Source organism: Myotis lucifugus, unplaced genomic scaffold, assembly GCF_000147115.1.
Source record: "Myotis lucifugus unplaced genomic scaffold, Myoluc2.0 scaffold_5, whole genome shotgun sequence".
Classification (NCBI taxonomy): Eukaryota; Metazoa; Chordata; class Mammalia; order Chiroptera; family Vespertilionidae; genus Myotis; species Myotis lucifugus.
This window is the reverse complement of record NW_005871053.1, coordinates 17008579-17034768: the sequence shown is the minus strand read 5'-3', so window position 1 is coordinate 17034768 and position 26190 is coordinate 17008579. Positions and strand designations below refer to the sequence as shown.

The following is a 26190-nucleotide window of genomic DNA, read 5'->3' as shown; positions in this document are numbered from 1 at the left end:
AAGTGTCTACTATAGAAAAGTTATCCATGGGTATACCTGCATTTACTGCTTGGTCAATTATTGACACAATTAGCCTGACTCCTTAAAAGAGAAGCCCAATATTTTCTTCCTTTTTTGGGAGGTTCAGCTTCCCAGGTCATTCAACTCAAACCTTAGTGCAACTCAAAAAACTCTGTTTTAATATACAATTCTCTTTGTTTTACTTTGCTGATAAAATGTATGGAGAACTTTTTTTTTTCAAAACCCATAACATGAATTTTAGCATTAAGGAAAACAACTTTTAAGCAAGCTTTAAACAACAGTTTTATATACACATACATCATCACATAATACAATTTTTCCTAAGAAGCACTATCAAGATAAGACCTGAGTTGTTCCATGTGTATTTATCACTATAGTAAATTTTGAGTAGTTGCTCATACAATGCTTTCCATTTCTTAATCTGAAAACTATTTCATTTTTACTTCCCTCTACTAATCCACTAACCCATAGTAACCTATACTAATCTATAGCATCCAAACTGTCTTGGGTTGATGATGCCACCTGGTGGCAGAAAACTGTCCGAACCAACCATGTTCCCCTAAGGCAGTGGTTCTCAACCTTCCTAATGCCGCGACCCTTTAATACAGTTCCTCATATTGTGGTGACCCCCAACCATAAAATTATTTTTGTTACTACTTCATAACTGTAATTTTGCTACTGTTATGAATCGTGATGTAAATATCTGATATGCAGGATGTATTTTCATTGTTACAAATTGAACATAATTAAAGCATGGTGATTAATCACAAAAACAATATGTAATTATATATGTGTTTTCTGATGGTCTTAGGCGACCCCTGTGAAAAGGTCATTCGACCCCCAAAGGGGTCGCGACCCACAGGTTGAGAGCCGCTGCTAAGGTCTGCCTTCTCAGAAAATTCTTCAGGATCCAGTGTCACCATTTTCTTCCTTCTTTCCTTTCTGCATCTTAGTTCATTGAACCACAAATAATCTGTTTCTCAATGTACTCACAAGTCCTTTTAAACCTCCTTCCTCCTCGCTCTTACTAGTAATTGCCTCCATTTCCTCAAAATATAGGTCTGTTTTCTCCTTCCCTCTCTTGCAATTGTGAGTTTAAACAAAAATCTTCTGGTGTTTGGTTGATAAATATATCAAGAGTACTTGGGGTATAAGTGTATCCAAGGAGATGAAAAATACAAAGTTGAACATGTGCTCATGAATTCGTTTGGATAAGGAACACAGAAATAAGTTTCCCTCTCTCCTTTTTGTTTTTTCTAGAAAAGAAATTCCCTCCTGTAAAGGTAATAACAGTTAGTACACTCCACAGACATGTACATAGAATTACCATTTTCCTCCACAAGAAAATCAGAGTTTATTCATACCTTCCTGTGCCTTATTTCATTTCCACAATATTATATCTTACTGATATATTCATATAGGCCCTCAGAGAGCTGCCTCATCATTTTTTAGGGCTACATAGTATTTCACTATATGGCTGTGCCTTGTTTATGTCACAAATTTTTCATTGAAGGATTTTTAGTTTTTTCCCCCCTAATATTTTACTACTCCCGAAAATGATGCCTTGGGCCAGTGCTAAGGTAGTTGTATGATGAAAGCCTAGAAATAGTTTCTGAGTCTGAAGGGCAAGGGCAGAAATTAAAAACATATTATTAAATTATAAATCTTATACATACACAATTTGAAAAGTAAACTTCAATGAATTAATATGTTCTGATTCCCTTTGATAAGGAAAGCTGTTAGAATATACATTATTCATGTGTAATGAATGTAATAAACTGGTATGATGATGTTATATATTTTATTATCATCATTGTTTAATTAATTTAAGAGATAACTGAAGATAGGTTATATCACATGTTTATATATTCAAACATGCCCATTTATACACATAACCTATATAGTAGTATAGACTCAGGATTTAATAGCTGAAAAGCAAATTAAAGATAGTTTGGTTTAATATTTTCATTTTATACTTAAGGAACCTCAGAATCAAGGAGGTAAGGTATTACTTACAAGGTATATGTTTATATTTATAAATAATAGTATTGATAATAAGATGGATTTAATATATACTATGTCTTTGGCACCATGCTAAATGTTTTATGTGTATTCACTCATACAACCCTCATAAAGGTAGAATATATTATTATCTGTTACTATTTAGACAAATGAGGCTTAGAGAAATATAAAATTTTCACAATGTTTGGCATTGTGTACGTAGTAAGGCAAGAGACTGAAATTGGGTTGCTTATTAATTCTAATTCCATATTTACTTAGTCCCTATGTTTATTAGCTAAATCTGTATGTTTATTAACTCTCAATGTTATTTATGCATACTCTCACAACCTGAGAGAATGGAAATTACTAACTGTGGCAGAAAAAAATGGGGAAGATAAAAATTGGATTAGTGGAGAAAATAAAAGGAGTCATAGAAGGAAATAGAACAATGGTGTAATGTAGGTAAAGGTATTTTAGGATTTAGCTATATATATTTCTCAAAAGTGCTTTTACAACACGGGGTCCTTAAAGATTAGTGTCTACACCAGTGATGGCGAACCTTTTGAGCTTGGCCTGTCAGCATTTTGAAAAACCCTAACTTAACTCTGGTGCCGTGTCACATATATAAATTTTTTGATATTTGCAACCATAGTAAAACAAACACTTATATTTTTGATATTTATTTTATATAGTTAAATGCCATTTAACAAAGAAAAATCAACCAAAAATATGAGTTCGCGTGTCACCTCTGACACGTGTGTCATAGGTTCACCATCACTGGTCTACACAGTACAATGTAAGAAATCAACAGGCAAACCTAGATACTTGGTTTCGAACTGTGCTTCCCCTGTCTCTCAGCTCAAGTCTTCAAGATTTCAGGGGAATCAGTTAGAAAAGTGACTAATCCAGGGCATGGAGAGGAGAGGAAAAGTCTTACCATGGCTGACACAATTTCCTTTCATGACTGGCTTTTTCAAAACCCTGGAAAGGTAGAAATGTATAGGGCTAGATAAATTCAACAAATCCCCTTCATGTTGCAAATGTCATCAATGAGAGAGGTGAAAGTCAAAATCAAAATAAAAAACTAACTGGAATTTAGATTTTTCTAGTGTTATTTTGAAATATGGCATTTAAAATTACTCCTCATACTTATAACACAAATCCCCTGCACGGTTTTTATGGATAGACCAAATAATTTTGAGACTCATTATTTCATTGACTATATTCAACAAATACTCATGAGGTTGCTACGGGCTTGTCGCCCATCATATGCCAGGGACACATTAAATAAAACACACAAAAAATCTTGCCCTGGTAGAGCTTACATTCTAGTGTAGGAGAACACATAGCAGGCAAAATACATATGGAATATACTGTGTGCTGGATAATGAAAAGGCCGTGGAGACCAATCAGGAAAGATAAACAGGGAATCAGCAGTAGAGTTTTAAATAAAATAATCACATAGGCTTTTCTGAGAAGTTGATATTTGGAGAAAGACCAGAAAGAGGTGATGGGATGAGTCATGTGGCTATTTTGGAGAAAAGCATTCCAGGAACAGCAAATGCACAGGCACTAAGGCAGGGGAATGTGTGATTTTTTACAAGGAAACAGGAGGAGGCCAGAGTGGCTGGAGCTGAGGGAGGGGGAGAGAGAAGTCTGAGGGATAAGGTCAGAGAGGACATGGGGAGCCTAATCTTTAAAATCTTTTAGGTAAACATAAAGATTTTATGTTTACCCAAAGTAGCAACATAAAGATTTCCGCACGGTTAACAACAAAAGAAAACAGAAAGCCTTGAGAGGTTCATGAAGAAAACATCCAAGTAGTAAAGCAAAGCAATCATGTTGCGTGTGTTTCTACAGCATTATTCTGAGAAGAGAATAAAGTCAAATAGTTTCAAAAGGAGCTTGCCTGGCAGGCCCTCCCTGAGGCCTGCAACTGAACAGGCATTCCCAGCATGTGCTAAGGAGCATGTGGTGATCTGTGCTGTGGATCTGATTAAGCTAGAAACTGTTTCCCAAACCCACTTTGCTGAATGATTGCCAAGTACAGTTGATTCAAAGGGGTGCATAGGTGAGCTCTGGAAGGCAAAAGTGGAGCAGTCCAGTAGCCCTGACCAGGTGATGGTGATCATCAGCTGCTGTGATACGCAAGCACCTGCTGTGTTCCAGCCTGTCCTGACTCTCCTGCATTCTGCATCCGGCATCTTCCTGGCTGCTGACACTGTCATCCAACTGTGGCCGGGGCCACCACCAGGTGCTTCACCGTGGAAGTACAGAGGTGGTGACTTCTTAGAGGCAACAACTCCCTACAGACCCCCACACAGGCTTCCCCTGGGCAGTCTAACCCGGTGACTCAAAGTGCCTGGTGTCTCAGATTGATCGCTTCTCCGATGACCCAACTGTCATTTCTGACCTTCCCTGGAATGGCAACTTCCACAACTGTGTAATGTCTAACTTGTATAATAAATGTCTTATCCCATAACACTCCTTAGTGGCTGCTCCAGTCCTGGACTCGCCTGACCTGGTCCATTTACAGAATGTCCATTTGCTTCAACTTTTGGTAAACTTAGAAATATTGGCAAGTTTTGGAAAACTGCAAAATAAACTGAAGTCCTTTGCAGGACATATTCGGCTTAAGCCAACAATGTTTGGAGATGTGTCAGGAAGGTTTGTCTGTGGTAAACAAAATGTGATTTCATAGCCGATCCAAGGTTTAAGAATAACATCTAATCTCAGCTTCTGCTTCTGAATGCTGTCAATTAGGAAAATGAGAGCAGATGTTGACAGAGATGTAATTGCCAGTCTGATGCCTCAGCAAACACTCTGAAGGAAAGACAACGTGATACTAGACTGAATAAATTTTCTCCTTTAAGTTTATTTTACCAATTCTTTCAGCTGCATGCCCTAAAAGCGGCATCTCTAAGATGATGAATAAAAATAGGTGTTGTCATTAAAACTCGGCAAAGTTTCTATGTTTTAATACCACTTCCAGGATAAGATACCCTAGTTAAAGAGTCTTGCTGCATTTTCCATTTGAAATGTAAATGCATGTCTGTTTTATTCATCAGTGATTCCAGACTTCGGAGTTTCTCCTTCCTAAATGTATTGAGTGCATTCCAGTTGCAACTCGATGAGCTAATAACTGATAAAGCTGAAAAAGGATATGTAGAAAAACTCAAGTTGTGAGGAATTCCCTTCATTTTTATTCAAGCAACACTCCCATTCAATATGAATTTATGTTGTTTCTACAACAAAGTATTTAGATTTTGTGAAATGGAGACTGCCTATAGAAGAGCAATGGAAGTATTCATCAAAAGACTGATGTCTTTTTTAAAATTTTTAATTTGCTCTCACTTATATGTGGAACCTAATGCACAAAATAAACTAATGAACAAAATAGAACCAGAGGCATGGATACATGGAACAGTCAGCTGTCAGAGAAGAAGGGGGACATTAGCCAAAGAACATAAAATGCACAGCCTGTGGACACAGACAACAGTGTGGTGATGCCCAGAGGGAAGGGTAGGTGGGAGCTGGGTGGTGGTGGGCAGAGGGGGGTGGGAGAATGGAGGACATCTGTAATAGTGTTAACAATAAATTACAACAAAAACATTTTTAAAAGACATGTTATTTGATACTATTGATCCAAATCAAGAATAATTTATTGAGCTAACATATATAGTAGACATTCTGTATTACATTGTTTTATTTAATTATGCTTGCCATCCTGTGTTTTATGGAATATGGAGGCTCCAAGAGACAAAAATAATTTGCCCATATTTTTAGCATCAGTAAGTGGCAGAGCTACTATGTGGACCCGGGCATATTGACTACCACTTAGCATTCCTTCCTTCAATCTCTGTAATGTTAGGTATGGACATAATAATACTGACCCCAATATTTTATTTATCATTTAACCATTACCAAGGATGCATTAATTCTCTATTATCAATTATATAGTCACTGACATGAGCACTAAAGCATTAACTTCTAGTTGAGTGGTTTTATACTAAATTTTATTTATAGTTTCTTTGTAATTTCATCAAGCAGTGGAAAGAGCTTAAGCCAGTAGCCTCCAGATCCATCCTTTGCACATTTACTAGTAATATGAAGCAAATGACTCTCTGAGCTTAATTGTCCTCATCCACAAAAATAGCAGGCATATCACCTTTCCCCCAGCATTGCAGTGAGGGTCAACAGCAGACAGCCACTCATTAACATTCTGTTCCCATCCTTTCCTAACTCTCTCAGAAGGTAGCACTAGTTGGGATACATTGTTTGGGATAATTTCGGCAACTACTTAAGAGGGAAAAAATCATGTGTGTGTATATATATTCCTTTACTTGTTTCTCATCTCTAATTTTTGCAGAAATATTTTCAGAACTTTAAAATAACTTTAAAAACTTTAAAAAACATCAGTCTTCATAATGGATGGAAACCTTACAGTAAAATAAAGAAATAAAGATGGATGAATAGCTAGCTAGCTAGTAGATACAAAGAAAAATAGAGAAAGAAAAAAAAGAAGGAAGGAAGGAAGGAAAGAAGGAAGGAAGGAAGGAAGGAAGGAAGGAAGGAAGGAAGGAAGGAAGGAAGGAAGGAAGGAAGGAAGGAAATGGATCTGGTCACTTATGTGCCACAGACTAACTCAGCTGTATCATATACCCGATATCTGTACATGCAGAATCACTCCCTCTGTTACACTGCAGATTAGCATCATCTTTCCGCTCCTGAAATACAACTCTACTCAGTGCTGGGCTAGAAAAACATCTGAGAGACACAGGAGAAAAGATCAGAGCTGTGTACTCACTGCAGTCCTCATACATTAACTGCATGACCCTCACAAGTTTTTCACCACCAACAACCTTATAATGTTTACAGTTTCTGTTTTCTCTCATAAGTATCTTCTTCAATACACTTACACTTCTGTTGCCCCTATGAGAAAAGAGAGCTCAGAAAGATTGTACTTAAATGAATTGTCTGAAGTCGCCCTACTAATTAGGCTTACAAAATCAATTTTATTGTACCATTTATATGTTCTTATTATTAATACATGATAATGCCTTGCAAAAAAAAGCCTAGCTTCAAACTATAATATGGTTAAGATCCTAGAAGAATTTGACATCGAAAAAATGACCTTATTAAAATGCATAGAAGCACATTAATTTCATTTCTTAATATCTAGCAGGTTTTACAGTTTTAAAAGTTCTAATCCATGACCTTCAAACCACATATCAGAGTTAGTGAAATTACACTATGTATTTTTTTTCTTTTTAAACTATTCATTGTACTCTTAACCCAGTTAGTCAGTAATTAAGAACATGTTTAGTTTCTAATAACATTAACATGAATAAGTAACCACAAAATCTATATTCTTGGACAGTTAACTCATGTCATAGATGCTAAAGGGTTTATGAATTAGTTGTAGATTAATGTTTGCATATTATCAATGATTTAATGTTATATGATTCAGTGATGAGATAATACAATTACCTTCTATTAAAATCTTTTTTATCATTACAAAATTTAGTGGATAAATTGGAATGAAACTGCTTAAAACTTTATAATTTCAGAAGAGTTTGGCAGTGATAGGGGAGAGAGGAGAATAGGAAAGGAGGGGTCAGAGACAATTATGAAGAATCTAGGCTACACCAGTGTGGTTCAAATTTCTTTTTTTGAACACCCCTTCCTTCAAAGGACATCTCACTCAACTGGAGCTCCTCTGGTTAAAGGAGGTTGAAGTCTGTCCTGAGGGCAACCCCCACCAATGGCTCCTAGAAAGTCTTTGAGTTCTATCTTCAGGCCCCCCACTTTGTTATTAACTGACTACCAGCTCTGAGAATCTATGATTCCAACTAAAACATGAGAAGAATATCAAGGAAGCTGTGAAGGAGGTCCTTGACTACATTCAGATTCTGACCCTGGGGCTCCTCTGGTCACACTGAGATGTGCCGGGAAACCTCAGCACAGGGTCATGGACATGCTTTGGGAACAGGATCACAAACAGATGCTATTTTACTTCTGTGAAGTGGAGGGAAGAAGAGTGAAAAACAGAGACAAAGAAGAGCGCAGAGCAAGAATGTTGCCTCGAAAAATAAATCTGAAGACAAGCACAATCAGGCCCAACAAACAAACAAACAAACAAAAAACCAAAAAAAGTTGAAATTCTAGGATAAATTAGTTTCAAACCAATAACATCTCTGTTTTGCTTAAATGAAAAGTTGTTTATGTATACCATGAATGACAACATAAAAAGAGCATGGGTCTAAATCTCACATCTATCATTGATCAGCTTCATGACATTAAGAAAGCTATTTAATCTTTCTAAATCTTAGTTTTCTTATCTGGAAAATGAGTATAACAATCTGAACCTCAAAGGGTTCTTCAGAGGATTGAATGTAATTATGTATGACGATTGACATAAGGTGCCAAGACAGAGCCCAGCACATAACAGGCTGCTAGCCAACAATGTTTGACAAAAATAAAAAAAAATCTCATTGATATTGAAAGAACCAGAGTCCATTGGGTTTGCAATATTTTGTCCTATGAGATGGGCACCCATCTGCCACAGGTGAGTGTAGTAGGCTCAAGTACTTTCTAAATGAGAACAAGTTTAGAGGTTTACTTGCATGTAATCCAGAGAATAAACTGATATATGGTCATACAGTACCCAGCTTAAATTAGATCATATAAAATATATGATAATATGTCACATCCCTTATTATCAGGAAAATATTTCTGAGGATAGGTCCTACCTGTGGCTCCTTAGCAGTAGCAGGTATGTACAATGTATTCTCTGCTGTGCTTAGCATAGTGCATATGCGAGCATTTAACAAGCCACAGTTCTTATGCACAGCAACTGCAGGATATCTGTAAGAAAGCTGTAGCTTCAATATGGTAAGTTGTGTTTATGTTTGATAGTCATCACTTGGGACTTTTTTAAACACCTACTTTTGCCTAATCAAGTTTTATTTTTAAATTTTGAATTTCTTTGTATATAGAGTTGTAACAGGAGATAGGAGATTAGCATACATCTCTTCCTCTGACCTGGCTTACTTTTATTCCAGCTCTCTAGGTAACATTTCATGTGCAAAGATCTAGTACAGGATACGTATATCCTACCCACCCAGTTGGATTGCTGTCTAGTTACAGGATGGTGGGCAATATTATGGCAAGTACACAATTAATTAGAAGGCATACTCTAGTAAATTCTTATCTATTGGAACTAGAGAAGTTTGATTAACCCTAATCTCTCAAAGCCCGTGTCCACCAATAACTATAGTCTTTCACTATGAACTTGAATTTGGTCTCAGAAATCTTCCCAACAAAATAATCTGTCAACCCAACAGTGTTAGGATCCCTAGGTTATGATGTTGATGATTCTTGCTGGAAAACACATAAATTACCTAAGAAAATGGATCCATTCATTAGCAGTGAATAGTATCTTAATATTTCAGTAGAAAAGTCTACCTTACTCAGCCGAAAACAAGAGCATTCATAAGGATGAAGAATCAATATATCTTCAGGGGCCAAGTGCTTACTATAAATGAGTGTAATGAGCTGGAAGGAAAAACAAGGGCTTACTGGACTGGGGCTATAGCAGAACAGACACAAGGCATTCAAATGAAACATTGTCAAGAACAAAATGAAAGTAAACTGAAGGAATCTTTGGTTTAGTTCTAGCCCATAGGCCATTGTTCATATTGATCTGTGACATAAATGTTAAAGGTATGGGGATAGGCTGTCAATGCAAATCTTCAAATGTGACCCAAAGAGCATCCCTAGGAGACTAGAAGAAAGTTTACCATTTTGTCTAAGGCAGGGCCTAACTACCCTAAGAATGCTAACTAAATGTGCAGGCCAAGTTATATCTCTGGAGATTCAGCAAAGGTTAGCGGGAAATATCCAAAAATGAATTTATGGAAATTGATCAAGTCTATTAACATTATGGAAATAGAAGTTTAAATTGTTGCATTACCTGTCTATAGGGGCACATTTCTAAAGTATAAAAAAACTAATTCTAATTTTTCCCTCCTTAATAGAATTAGGAAAACTGTGACTGAATAGAATAATAATACTATTTATAATGTGAGTTCAGATAAATATATATTTATTTGAAAAACAAAGGTAAAAAGCTTTGTCCCCTTGTGCCCCATATACTCTAGATATAGATACAGTTTATAGCATTTTGCCATTTTCCTTAGTAGAAACTTTCTTTCTAGAAATTTATCATTTTAATAAGAAAACAAAAATGGTTAGCCCTAAGGCTTTTCAAAATTTAGATCCTCCCCACCCCCTACAAATTTGCTGTCCCAGAGAAACTCTGAAGAAAGTATCATGGAGCTAACACTTTTGAGGGAGGACATTTCAAACTATTTTTAGCCAAAGTTTTCATTTGCATTATAATTGGTATACATATAGTAAAATTCTTAAAGGGACAAACATGAGTTTTAGAAAACTACACATAGAAATTTTGAAGCCTCTGTTAAACATTCTACATTTTGTATAAATGAATCTTTATAACATTCTAGGATTAATTCTCTAATAATGTTTTGTCTTCCTAGTATAGGAATATAATAACAGATTTACTCCAAATGCAAAATAGTTGAAATATTGGCTCAAACCAAAATAATCAATAATATATTTTGAACCCCTTATCTGCATTTGATTCTATCATTTTCATTTAAAGAAGGCAGTATGAATAAATTTTTATCTCAAAAAATTTTTGTCAAATACTGTGTAAAAACAATATCATTTTTAAGATTCAAAAATAGAAAAAGTCTCATAAAAGGTAACAATAGAAGAGCTATAGCAATCTTTACACTATATGTGCCAGGCACTACACTGTGAATAAAAAGTGGTCTCTACCCATAAGAAACTCAAAATTCAATAATAAAGACAGACACATAAACAGTAATTATAAAATTTCTGTGGGAGACAAGACATCCTGTTTCATCTAACAGGCCATTCATTTTGGACATGCTACTTACTGTCCAACATTTGTAGATAAACTGAATGATAATTTAGAATTAATACTGATATATACTTTTTTAAATTGTAGTAAAAACAATTCCTATGAGATCTACCCTCTTAAAATTTTAAGTGTATAATACAGTATTGTTAACTATAGGCACAGTGTTGTACAGCAGATCTTTGAAACATTTCTCTTGAATAACTGAAACTTTACACACATTGAATAGTAACTACCCATTTCCTTCTACCCCCAAACCATTGGCAACCACCATTCTATTCTCTATTTCTATGAGTCTGACTATTTTAGATCTATCATATAAGTAGAATCATATAGTATTTGTCTTTCTGTAATTGGCTTATTCACTTAGCATAATTCCCTCAAAGTTATTTTATGTTGTGTCATGTTGCAGAATTTCCTTCTCTTTAAAGGCTGAATAATATCCCATGGTATGTATATGCACCTTTTCTTTATCTATATGTCTGCTGATGGATATTTAGGTTTTCCCACATCTTGGCTAGTATGAATAATGCTGTAATGAACATGGGAATGCAATTATCTCTTTGAGACCTGGATTTTAATTCTTTTGGATAATACCCAGAAGTGGGATTGTTGGATCATTTGTAGTTCTATGTGTAGGTTTTTGAGGAACTTTCATATTGTTTTCCACAGTGGTTGCACAATTTTACATTCTCACCAACAGTGGACAAGGGTTCTGATTTATCTGAATCCTTATCTTTAGGTTTTTGCATAATTACCAACATTCTTGGCTTGCTTTTTAAATTTAAAAATCTGGTCCCTAATTAATGACAAAGTATTATATCTCAGATTCTGGCCAGATAAAAGACTTTCCAACTTTCCTTAGTTCAGCAAAAATACAACAGAAAGAAATGGAAATAACAAGATTTTTGGAAAGATATTCTTGCTAGAAATTCTCAGTTTTGTTCTTAAAATAAATGAGTTAAATTTTAATGCTTTGTTAATGATTTTCATCAAAGAACCCTAAAAGAAATGAGCTGTCAAAGACCCTGTGGATAAAGACCCATTGAAGAAATAGCTTTTATTTTGTTAAATACTAGGGAGAGTTTTGCTTCTCCTAAGAAACAGATGTTTTCTTCTTTTTAACTGGCCCTACTAGAGTTTCCTTAATCTGTCAAGAAGTTCAGTGCCAAATTCAATGTTCAAATATAGCAATTGTAAAGTTCAAATGATCTATATATTGTTATTTTTTCTCCATAAAATTTCCATTAAATTTTTGAGAAAAAATATTATTGAATTGCAGACATCTTTACTAAAGTAGTTATATATTTCATGTGGAATAACATAGAGCATAGGTAATAATCAATGAATTGATATTTTTAAAGATTAGGTGAACATCAATATTATCATTATAACCCAGATCTTAAATTTCCAGAAGTCTTCCTTGTGTCATTGCAAATAGTTATAACTAATCTTTCCTTTTTTATCAAATAGAGCTATAAAAAATTGTATTATATTCATAAAATTAAAATTCATTTAAAATCAGATATAAGAGTATGTAAATGCTCAATGCCTCCCCTCCCCCAGCATACATAAATATTTTGAGATTAAAAATGCTCAGGGAGCAATTTCAACCAATTTATGATTCACAGCAAAGCAAAACTGGAAGAAACTGCTATCATATAAGAGGAGGTTTTCATTTTTGAAAAACAATTTGTGTGCCTGATTTTCTTATCAAAGCCTTAGAAAGTACAGGGCATCATTAATTATACATCTGTCTTCTGTACTACCAGTGCGATCTAAGTGTATGAGAGGAGGCTTTGTATTATAAATATAAAATACTTTGTTTCAATTTAAACTCACACATCTAGTGTATGTGTACACAGACACTATATATAAATATGCAGAATGGGGGGGGGCAACTCAAAGCCTTAGAATAAATATACATATTTTACCTTTTAGAGGAGAAATGGATCTCTTATCAACCACCACCACAACAAACAGTGGGTGGAGCCAAGGGATACCTTGAACCCTTTTAAGAAAAAGCAAGAAGGACTCATGTGAAAGGACTTAACCCAGTTTAGAGAAATGACGAGGTGTAGCATTGCAGAAAACAAAAGTAATTAGCTTGCCTGGGCTTGTGCGAGGTCATTTTACTCAAAGTTATGCACAGCATTAGTATTTAAATATTTTTATTGAGCATTCTATTATTATTTATGTTAATTCATTTGTTTCTTTTACCCATCATCTCCAACTTAGAAATTCGGATTAAAACAGTTTAACTCCAGGACACCTCAAGCCCTAATTCAAAGCACCCATTAAATGCCTGCCCTTTGAAGTATTTAACCCACCTGTCACAGTAAAGGATATAATTTCTTTATTACTCACTTATAATGGAATAGAGTGTCATTGGGTCAAACTACAATGTTTTAAGAAGGCATTGGTCATGCACATAAAAAAGAGTATCACCCGTTAATGCTGCAAAGAAAGAAACTGCAATGGTTTTATTATTCCTTGTGCTTCAGATTGTAAAATACAATAATCACCAATGTTGACGTGGCTGATGCATGCTGACATGCCAAGCCTTGGATACTCTCATAATGTCTAAAGCTCTCTGAACAACTCCTGGCTGTAGATTAGTGAAAGTGTTCCTTTGTTCTTATAGGCTTGTCCTGCTTATTTAAATATTTTGTTCTGTGTGTTGTGGGGTATTATTTAGAAATACAGGCCTCCAGGCAACAAAAGTTATCAGAGATTTCTGGCTTTTCTCTTGTCAGAAAAGAAAAATATACTCAAATAGCACATGCATCTATTGATTTTTTAGCTCACATCTATACCAGTATATATAAAAGGCTAATATGCTAAGTGTCCAACCATCCAACCAGTCACTATGATGCGCACTGACCACTGGGGGGCAGATGCTCAACGCAGGAGCTGCCATGAAGCACACTGGCCATTTACAGAGAAACGGCACTGTGGACCTGGTGCCCACAAAGCAACAATCGGCTTCCCCCAAGTGAGACACAGGCCCTGCCACCACCCCAGAGCAACAGCCCACCAAATCGCAGCCGACACTGAAGAGACCCCATGGTGCAAAATGCAGCCCACAGCCCAGCTCAGCCCAGAAATGGTGGCTGTGGGTGCTGGGTGATGACGTCATGTAGCAACACCCAGCTTCCTCTCCCTAGCGCAGTGGTTCTAAACCTTCCTAATTCCTCGACCCTTTAATACAGTGACCCCCAACCATAAAATTATTTTCGTTGCTACTTCATAACTGTAATTTTGCTATTGTTATGAATCATAATGTAAATATCTGATATGCAGGATGTATTTTCATTGTTCGTGACCCACAGGTTGAGAACTGCTGCTAGCGACTAACCTCCTTGCAGTTTCTTCAGCCCAGGATCATGACTTGCTTTATAGCCAGGTGCACACATTTTACACTTTAACCAAATGTCTGTGAAGCATTTTCCTGTGCCTCATCTCATTTGATCCTCACCGAAGTCCTGGTGTAGATAGATAGGAGACTCAGCGGAATCCTATTTTCTTTTCATTAGCCAGAAAACAGAGATTTAGAAAGCTTAGAAACTTGACCCAACTGAAAAGAAGTAAGAAATGATGGACCTTTAAAATGACTTCAGGTTTTCTCACTGCGCAGAAGATAGTCAAACACTGATGCAGTTAAATATTTTACCATTTGTTCTCCCTGCGTGATCTACAATAATAATCTGCTTCATGTTGATATTTACTGCATATTGCCGACAATTACCTGAAAGAGAAGTTGGGGTGCTTCACTGGGCTGGAAAATGTTTAGCTAAATCAGAAAGCAGGTCTAATTAAGCAAGTTTATCTCTCTATATAAAGCTCTCTCTGGTGCCAATCGCACATGTGTGCATTGTTGATCGTGAATTTGGCTGACACTTCTATAATAGAGAAAGGGCCAATGGCAATATTAAATTTTTTTTCTAATTAATTTCCTATCTATGTGCACACATTCGTACACTGGGCCACTAGTTTTAACATAAAATTCATGTTTTATATCTTTTAAATCTATATTTATGTTATGTGGGAATAAAAAAGTGTTGCCAATTTTTAAAAGAAAAAATTCATTCTGATATATTTGGAACTAATGTGAAGGAGGTAGTTATGTTTAGAAAACAACTGCATAGTATTTAATAGACTTGAAAAAAACATAAATGAATAATAAAAGAGAAACTGTATTATTGGAAATTTAAAACACAAAAAGACAAGCTTTTCCTTCTTAACTGAAATATTTAAACTTAAATATTGAGGGTGCTAAAATTAGCAGCAGTGATAGGAATTCTAAGCAAAGCAATTAATTTTTTTAAGTTTACACAAGTAAAATCTTCAGTTAAAACAATTAGTAAGGTTCTGAAGAAATTTCTTGAAGCACTTTTTTTTTCTTACCAAGGATGTTATATCCAAAATAATTTAGCACCACAAAAGTTACCTAATCATTCTGACATTCTCAAAAGGCAACACTATCATTTTCCTTCAAAACAGATGAAGTACAGTGGCCTACCTTAAAACTGGCATATTACCCCATTCAGCCATTCTTCTGTGCACATTATGAAGAGTAAAGGCATTGTGGTAGCTTAGATTCCCTTGTACCACAATAAACCAGGACTGTTTGAGAATGCTAAGCAGTAAACCTCCTTAAAACAATGGATAGTAATAATTAAACACTAAATCAGAAAAACCCCTATCTAGAGGTCTTCCTGAAATGAATGACATAATACAAAAAGTTGCTGGAAGAGCGAGCCATGATAGTGCTTTAGTAAGTTCCTGACAGCCTCAGTATGTAATTACAATCTGTAGTACTACTTAGCTATGCCCTGAAAACCTGTTGACTTAGTGACATCCTGCCAATTGATGAACTTTATTCACCAGTTAGCAAGAATATTATATTTCAGTACAAGAATATTATATTCCAATGGTTTGCAAACTTTAGTTTATATTCATCTGGGGGACTTAAATCGGAGATTCCAGGACCCCTATCCCCAAATTTTCTGTTTTAGTAGATCTGGGGTGGAGCTGGAGTCACTGCATATTTAACAAGACTGCCAGGTGACGCTAGTGTTGTTGGTCCTACGGCAACTTTGAGAGCCACTCTCCTAGTTTAATAACTTTATCTAGTTTGTTTTCCAAACAGCCAGAGAGACAGTAGCATCAGATGCTTCCCAATACTCAAGTGAATCGGAATAGTCCTAAGCCATTACAGAATAGGTAAGGCTGTCAGTAGTACTCCAGCTAAAGAACAGATTTACACAAGCTACTAAGACTAAACTCTGGAACAGCGTCTGAATTAGAATCTTTAAGAGGAAACAACTTTTGTGTCCTTCTGCCACATTCTAAGCCTGATTTGACTTATCTAAAGCCTGCATTTAATTCTCAGTGGGATATTTTTACTTCAGCCATCTCTCTATACCAGCATTGCCCAATAGAAATAGAATAAACACTAAAGTATAATTTTAAGATTTCTAGTAGCTATGGGAGAAAAAAGTAAAAAGAAACAGATGAAATAGATTTAACAATATAATTTATTTAACCCAATATATAAATATTATTATTGCAACATGTGGCAATATAAAAATTATTAATGTGATATTATACATTTTTATTAAAATATTTGAAATTTGGTATCCATTTTATACTCAGAGCACATGTCACTTCAGATCATAAATTTTCATTGGCTTAATTTAAAATGTAGTTTATAAAAACAAATATTTTTGTTTAATAGAAAAATACTTAGACTGCTTCAGGAATTTAAATGTAATTTAATTAAAAACAGGAAATAATTCAGTTTTTCAGCCATATTAGTCTGATATTCAAGTTCCTGCTAGCTACATGCGGCTAAGTGGCTACCATAAAAGATAGCACAAATCTACATGCTCAACAGTATGGATCAATTTCTCTTGGTAGAATAGGTGGGAAGGCTTAAGGACAGGTGATTATGTTAGGGAAATTTTTAGCCTAAAATAGCCTTCAAGTTCTATTGAACATGCCAGAGGAAGAATTGGACAGCTCAAAGAGAAGTAAAACTCAGTGATGTGAAGTCACCAAGTGAGGGAGGAAGGGCTCATCACTGACAATGCCTTTTGTTCAAATAATAAAGCACAGCTGAAAGTAGCGCATTCAATGACCCCCTGCAAGTGACGATTGTAATGTAGTTACTATTCTTAATTACCCAAAGTTTTCTATTTCAAAAATTAAGTGCTATTCTAACTCTAATATGAATAGGTTTTACAATTCATATGTCACTAGTAAGATAGTCAATTTATTTACAAATAAAATTACTCTAAACTTTTCTACAGACTTCTTCAGAAGAAATACTTGAATCATTTAAAATTTATTTCAATTTTAGATCAACTTCCATAAATGAGAAATTGTCTGTACCCATGGATTACGCATATATGCATATAAGTTCTTTGGGTGGGTAGAAAGAGATCAATCATAAATTAATTTTTAAATTTGCTTCCAGTCCCTCAGACCAAGCAGCTGTACAATAAAAATTATATGGAGAAGGGTTCTGAGCAGTGAAATAAAGTCAACTGGTAGTTGAATTTTGCCCAGGAGAAGCTATCATATTAGTTCTAACTCAGTATTTGGAGTGTTAAAGCTAATCACATTAGTGATTAGCCAAGATCTCCTTATAGATTAATCTAACCCACTAACAATTGAAGTATACACACAAAGATTAATCAAGATTTGGATAGAGTCTTTATGAGATCCATCAACTGAGAGTTGGTTTAACTTAAGATGATTAGTATCATTGACTATATAGTGATATAAAACAAAATTATTATTAAGTCCTGTGTTATCAAAGAGCAAAAGTTCAAAGAAAAAACATTACTTGGCCACTGTCTCTACTCTTTTTTGAGGCAATCTGAATAAGGAATTAAAATTTTTATATCGGCTTAAGTCAGATCTTTTGACATTCTTTAGCTTCTTGTTTCTTATGATACAAATTTATTGAGAACTGGATTTTTCAGAAGATGTTTTTCCTTTAACTTGCAACACTAAGAAATATTAGAATGACATTTAAGAAGTTCTTGTTCTGCCTCTTCTGAGAATCAGTCAAAACTTTATTGATATGTTACTTACAAAACTAAAGGTAAAGCTTTATTCAGTACTTATGACTCCTATGACTATTAATGCTCATTTGATTAAGAAACAAATTTCAGACAAATATTGAAAGCAAATTTTGCTAGAAATATTTTGGGGAGCATAAGAAGACCATTAGATGTATAAGAATTAAAACTTTATAAAACTATTTTTCTTTTAGGACAAGGATAACCAGGTCTAACTCTTTTATTTCACATAAACATTTCTAGATAGCCATAGGGTAGTAAATATATAAGCAAATTATAATTTTCCAATTTTACATATTAATTGGTAGGAACAGAGGTAATCTGGAACTCCAATAACATTAACTAATTTATTTAATTCTATAAGGTTCTTATAACTTTTGATTAAGATAGATTCACATATTTTATAGAAGATGCATTCTCACCTATTCTTAAAATAACAAACATATATAATCTAATAATGTCAATAATACATGTATACCATAATATTCATATTATAGTTGAGTAAACTGAAATCAATAGAGGTTATGCTTTCAACAGATTGACACCAAACAAGTGCATAATACTAGGAACATATCGCTTAAATGGGGAGAAAAGTGAGTAAGCACATCAAGCTATGGAAGCGGGTGTTGGCAGAAAGTCTGTCAGAAATTTGTCATCCCATCAGAGGTTACATGTTTACCGCACATAATAAAAACCAAATAATATAGAAAGAGTAAATGTTTTTAGTTTGAGGGTAGAAGTAAACTAATGTTAATAGAAAAGTCATTTTATATTCATGTTTGCTCATCTCACCCATCTCTGCTATTTGCTATCAGCCTCTGCTACTTGAGGTGATCTAACTGATGCTAGATAATTTATGCCAGCAAGTTCCCCTCTTGGGACACTTGGTAAGTAAAAATCTAGTTTTTAAATTTAAATAGCTAACAAATATGACTTTATGTGTGTCACTTTCCTCTCAATCTGCATATATCATAACACAGAAAGTTGAAATTTAAATTTAGTTCTATAATCTGATGCAATATGTGCCTCTAAAACTTAGTGTCCTAGTTTATCTTAAAATAAAAAACCTTACTTTCACAAACTAAAAATATCTCATAATTGATCAAATAACTAGTTATGCTAAAGGCCAAAACACCACCTTTCCCCCAAAACAAGAAATTTGCTCAAAATATTGTTTTATTTTTTAAAAAACTTTTTATTTTTAGGTCAAACATTTTAAAATTAATTTAATAAGATATAATGAGCTTGAGAGTTGATGGCAGCAAATCTATAATAATAAAAGGGTAGTATGCTAATTAGACTGGACATCTTCCAGACATCATTCCGGACGTCCTTCCTGATGAAGCATGGGCCAGAGGGAAGCCAGCCTGGGTCCCAGGTGCCTGCGGGTGGCCGGAGGAGGGAAGCTCGGTCCCGGGTGCCAGAGGGAAGCCAGTGCCGGCAGCCGGGGAAGGAAGGCCTACTCTTGCACAAATTTTCATGCATCAGGCCTCTACTCTTATGATAACAGGCTTTCTACAAAGACACTATAGAAGCTGGTTATATCTCTTGGCTCTCTAGAACATTATAGAGCAGCGGTTCTCAACCTGTGGGTCGCGACCCCTTTGGGGGTCGAACGACCCTTTCACAGGGGTCACCTAAGACCATCGGAAAATACACATATAATTACATATTGTTTTTGTGATTAATCACTATGCTTTAATTATGTTCAATTTGTAACAATGAAATTGGGGGTCACCACAACATGAGGAACTGTATTAAAGGGTCGCGGCATTAGGAAGGTTGAGAACCACTGTTATAGAGTCTTGTATTGCGTACCTTAAGGAGAGACAATAACCTAAATGCATGCATAATTTTTCCATTTATTGTTTGTTAGACTTGATCTCAAACATAATATTTTTTAAAAAAATTTAGTAGGTAATTGGCAAAAATCAGAAAAGTGTAACAGAAATGCTACAGAGATATTTGAAAATATTATAAACAAATATAAAGAAAATCAATCCAAAAATGTGGAAAAATGGTAATGTACCAAAATAGCATGTTTAACAACAAATACACATTGGATGCCTATACATGCCAGATAAGCATTCTCATTGCATCCTTTTGGCAATTTTCTGAGTCAGGTTCTAGTGTTCCTGTTTTAGAATTGAAAAAGAGATAAGGATTTTGCCCAAGATCAAATGACATAAATAGTAGAGTTAAGATTTGTACCTAGACCTTAAAAACTAAGTTCTTTCATATCATCACATCATTTAGTAGTTTGATAAATGAATTAATTAGTATTTTTTCTTTTATCAATTTAAAAAGACCCTAGTAGCTTTGTTTTGAGCAGTTAAAGTGCTTTAAAGAACATATTACTATTCTGAATGAGTTTTTGAACTAGATAGAAAGAAAAACTTTACTATTGTAAAACCATTACAAAATCAGTTAGGATTGTGTGGTATCTTGTTTAGGACAATTTAGAGATGTTGTTCTTTAAAGGAACTGAGGATTTTCAAGAGCTTAAGCTGGAAAAATGTCTTTATGATGAGAAAATACTTACATTGGAAAAACATGAATAGAAACTCAAAATCAAGAGTGTGTACTTGTAGGACAGAGAGAGACTCGTCTGAAGATAGTCGAGGGGGGAGGGTGTGAAGAGGTAAAAAATCAGAGAAGCTCGACAACTTCATGTGAAGTATACAAGAAGTAGGTGGAATCATGACCAGGGTCAATTTAGGGGCTCAAAAACTACATCTTTTATAGGAAATAAAATAGGAAAAAGAGTAAATTTGTACATTATATGCATACATATCTCTTCAAAAAACTGATTTCAATTATATGAGTATACAGCAAAGTGTGCAAGTATATATATGTTTGTAGTGTGTGTGTGTCTGTATGTGTGTAGACTAGATTACAATATACAGTACAATATTTTTGCTTGGTCATGGTTAAAACATTTTAGAAACATCAGCCTCTAGAGTTGCGTTAGTTTATGGGAGATACTGAAACTTAACATATTAACATAAAATTTAAACAGGAAGCAGAAAGAATAATTTAAATATTTTGAGAAAAACATATAGTTGACAACAGGGCCAAATTGTGGTTATACTGGTAGTGAAATACAGAATAATTGGAGTGAAGATAAAATAACCACTAGGCATTAGGAAATGGTACTTAAAATAAGGGTGAAGAAATAGTTCTATAGGTAGGAGTTGAGAAGTCAAGCTGCAGTTAAAAAATCAACAATAAAAATCTCCAAAGATAGTAGGTGTTGAGAATCAAAGAAACATTCAGAAGAGGAAGGATATTGTCATGTCAATAAATATGAGAAAGAAGAGCTCTCTGGGGAATATTCTGAAGAGGGATAGGACAACCTCACAGTGATGCTATTCTTGGTGAGCTTTGAGAGTGCAGTTTCACTAGGATTCAATAATTTCTGGGACTTCATAATAGACAGAGAGGAAGAAATGCAGACAAAAGATAAGAAGAGTTAACCTAAGAAATCTGACATGGAAAGAAGTGGATAAAAATCAGATAGTAACCAATGAGAAGATAATAGATCTCTCTGAAACGTAGGCACTATCTTTGCATGTTCAAAGTCAGACAGGACAAGAACGAGGGAGACCGGGGACTGGAAATGCTGCCAGTGAGAGGATAAGTCAGAAAATATGGCAGCTGGTAGAGTTAACTTTCGTTTCCTTTTTTTCCCAGAGCCCAAGCAGCCCCAGAAATAATTGCAACAGGCTAACCTTCAATTCAAAGAAAGGGAGGCTAATCGTAGATGAGAATTAAAACCAAATTTGCACTTGCCACTTTGCCAGAACAGTCTTCCTCATCAGGTGCATTCCCCCACTTTGGTATATACAGTCGTGTCACTAAACAGCAGGGAAGAAACTTTACTAGCGGGGCTGTAGAACATCAGGCTGCCATCCAGGGTGATTTGTGAGGCTCATTAAAACTTAGTGAAACTTCTAAAAACTGTAGATCAGCACGTTAAGTCCATCGTTCACGCTCTCCCAATTGTTGGTGGGAAAAGCTATAAAGGCACTAAGAGACTTAGTTGTTTCCTACCCACCATCAACCACCGCCAACACAGCTTTAAAAATTTATCAGTTCACCTGAATTTTCTAAAGCCTGTCATCAGAAAAATTTAATTTTAATAGTATTTGTATTCTCTTTTGCATTTTAATACAGCAAATGTGACAGAAATAGATTTAATAAGCCATGCTCTAGCATTATTTAGAACTTTGAAAGAAATCATAGTTGTAGGGAATTGTCTTTTCAGAACTATTGTCTGCCTCATTCAAGACTGCTCCATTTATTAAGAAACCTCAAAGCAGAACTGGTAGAGTGATTCACAAAATTTCCTAAGCTTTTTTCTTGAATAGCTGATATCAAGACAAATTCAGATGCACTGTAACAATTCAGCAGTAGTAAAAGAAATTGTGAATTATTCTAACAATACAATCTTTTTTTAAAATATATTTTTACTGACTTCAGAGAGGAAGGGAGAGGGAGAGAGAGAGAAACACCAATGACGAGAGAGAATCATGGATCGGCTTCCTCCTGCACGCCCCCCACTGGGGACTGAGCCTGCAACTCCGGCATGTGCTCTTAACTGGAACCGTTATACACACACACACACACACACACACACACACACACTATTATTTGGTAATTATACTCAGTATAGCCATTTCTGTTAATAAAATCCCAAAGTACTATATACTTTGATGAACAGTCACTAATGACCCTTTGAATGCTGCCCACACTATCTTGACTGCACCAGACCCCACAGACTACCACATGACCCAGTTGCTACAGGATTATTTGGGGGCCTCCAGAAACCTGCTGCAGCCTACACTGGCTGGCTGCCTACCTTGCTGGGAAATAGTCTCTTCTTACGGGTGGTCTGTTTGGTCTAAGTCCATGTCTTACAGGTGGATTAATATTTCATCCCTCTCCTCACATAAGTTAATAAAAGACATAATTATTATGATTCTTGACTTTAGAATACTTTATTTTTAAATACTGTACATGCATCTTAGTGGTAAATACACTGAGTTTTAGTTTCTAATGAAATAGAGTAATATGATTTATATCAAAAGCTATTTTGATACTGATGCTTATATTTTTCAAACACCTTGTAATATAACATAATAGTGAATGAAAAAGAAAATTATTTTTATATTATAAATATTATATTTAAAAGTTTCCTTCCTTAATTAAAATTTAGGAAGGAAATAAATAATAATGTGGGGGAAAACAGATCACAGACACCTAAATCTGAATAAAATAGATAACATGATCCACAACACTATTATTTCTTTTTAAAAATTGAGACAGACTTCAACATCACATACACAATTAAAATGTCAATGTAACAAAGACATTACCAAATGAAGGTAACAGCAAATGAAATTGCATATTTTCAAAATTCTGACCAAACCTTGTCTTCTCAAAAGATGGGCTTTTAAAAAATGCAGTGTTTTATTATTTTCTACAATGAAAATCATCAGGGAAGAACATGCAGGAAGAAGATATCCTTACTGTTGTTGGTTTTTTAAAATATATTTTTATTGATTTCAGAGAGGAAGTGAGAGGGACAGAGAGATAGAAACATCGATGATGAGAGAGAATCATTGATTGGCTGCCTCCTGCATGCCCCACACTGGGGATTGAGCCCACAATCTAGGCATGTGCCCTTGGCCGGAATTGAACCCGGGACCCTTCAGTCCACAGGCCAATGCTCTACTCACCGAGCCAAACCAGTTAGGGCTGTTGTTTCTTTTTTAATTTTCCTACCCCCAGTGTCCTCTCAACTGGGAGCCAACACGACATTGTGTGATCACAGCTCGCAGGATGCTAATGCTTTGAATAGGTAATAATCTCTGAGGATTATATTACTGAAATGACTCAGAAAAACACACAAACTCCAAAAGTCTAGCTGTAACTAGAATGTACTGTCCTCATTTAACTTTTTTTCTCTCTACAGTGAACATGAATTGTTTTCATGTCATAAACAAGCATGGCTGATGTTAGCATTTCTTATGGACACAAATGCAAACAGTCTCCAAAATTATCTGCAGTAGCTCAATTCCCAAAACTACCTGCAAGAGCTCATAAAGCAGAGTAAATCAGGTTCACCAGCACAAACAGATCTGCATGACATTTCACGTCTAATGCCCCTGTAGATGCTCTGTGAAATGTGAGTTCTCCTCTTAGAATGTTGCACTATCATTTTAAGCAACAAATGAAGCTTCACTATTATTAACATTCAGTACAAATAGCACCATATCTGCTAGAGGAGCTTAAATCCATTTATAGATTCATACACTTCATGTATTATGTTGGGAGGAAAAAGTGTCAGGAAAGGTTGTTCAAAAAGCAACCATAAGCGCAAATGAAATGCTCAATGAGGCAATAAGAAGCCATATGATTGCTCAAACTCAGTGAGAAATGCTGATTTTCAAATGCAGGCAGAGTGTTCTGCATCCTCAAGGAAAGGAAACTAAATCTTTATTGATAATCCTAAGAGGATTGCTCGTTTGAGAGCATGAGCAGGAAGGCAATGCTGTCCCTATGTAATGGGCCATCCAGCCCTGTTTTAGAAACTGAAAAATATGGATCCTGGTCCTGATGTCAAGTAAGCTTGGGCAGGTTGCTTGGCCTTGGCTTCTACATTAGTAAAATAAAGGCTGTTAAAATAAAGAAGGGCAGGAAGTCTATAATAATAAAAGGGTAATATGCTAATTAGACCGGATGTCTTTCCAACGTCATTCCAGACGTCCTTCCTGACGAAGCCTGGGCCGGAGGGAAGGCAGCCCGGGTCCTGGGTGCCAGCAGCCAGAGGTAAGCCGGTGCTGGCAGCTGGGGGAAGGAAGGCCTGCCCTTGCGCGAAGTTCGTGCATTGGGCCTCTTCTAAGAAATAAAAAAGAAGGGGAGGAAAAAGGCAGGAAGGCAGGCAGGTAGGCAGTAGGTAGGCAGGCAGAAAGCTGCTTAGTTGGTTAGCATTTGTGGGGCAGCTACCCAGGGCCAGGAACCATTGGTGCATTTCCTAGAAAGCACAATCAGTGACCCCAGTTCCTTACCACTTTAACATGTTGTGATTCTGAAGCATTTCATCTCTAGATAATATTGTTTTAAATGGACTTGCAGGTTGAAATGCATCATCATTATCTACATTGTTTTCTCTGAGGCTTAATCTAGTTACTTCACAAACAGATGAGGTGTGGAAGGCAAAATAGACAAGTTTTCACTTCTAAGACTGTGAAAGTAAATTCGTTATTTGGAGCAAAGACCTTTTATCTATAAAGGGGAAGTTCTTTCATCTTTGTAAATGTCAATATATGGTACACAGTAAGATAGAGTGAATTCCAGTGCTGCTGCCTTTGTTACAGAGAACAAGTAAGGTGTCCTGTTATCCATTATTCATCACTCTTGCTTTGGCTCCAAATAGAACAGTAAACAGAGCTAAGGAATAAATATTCTTCACACTGAAGAACTCACCCTTCTAGGATCATGGTGCGTAGTCTCTTATAACCCCTGAACTTGTGCTTGTCAGAGATTTCATTGGCATGTTTTCTTCTGAGGGAAGTAGCCTTCTCCCTTTATATAGATATTTACTCCCTGCCTTAAAACAGGTTTCTTATCCTACTCACTCTCCATACAGGTCCATGTACTTGTTTTCTTCAGGTTTTTTTTTCTATATTTGAATCTTTCCTACATCTTTGGGTCTCTTTCAATAACTGAGTAACATATATAAACTTGGTCCTTCTACTCTGAAAATCACATTTTTTCCACAGAAAGCAATCTCTCCAAATATTTCTGAAAGATGATAGTTCGTAATCTAATGTTTACTATAATTAAAGGAGATGATATATCTTATCCTCCAACTTTTTCTAAACCTGCTGGCTCAATTTATAATTAGAGGAATAGGGTAATAAAAACGAAGCTTCTGTTTAAGTGAGTGAAGTTTTAAAGATCTCAAGCTGATTGACATAATCAGAATGAAGATATTAAAAATGAAACACATAAATTTTTCCAAATAAAAATATAAAGATTATTCTATAATCTTTAGTAGTTGATTACAGACAAAATAACTAGGATATATTTCGACTCATGATA

The 26190-nt window shown here is 35.4% G+C and overlaps 1 protein-coding gene across 2 annotated transcripts in view; it reads right to left on the bottom strand.

Moving 5' to 3' along the window:
* KCNH7 (potassium voltage-gated channel subfamily H member 7) overlaps positions 1-26190 on the bottom strand; it is a 400753-nt gene that overhangs the window by 347140 nt on the left and 27423 nt on the right. The window lies entirely within an intron of this gene.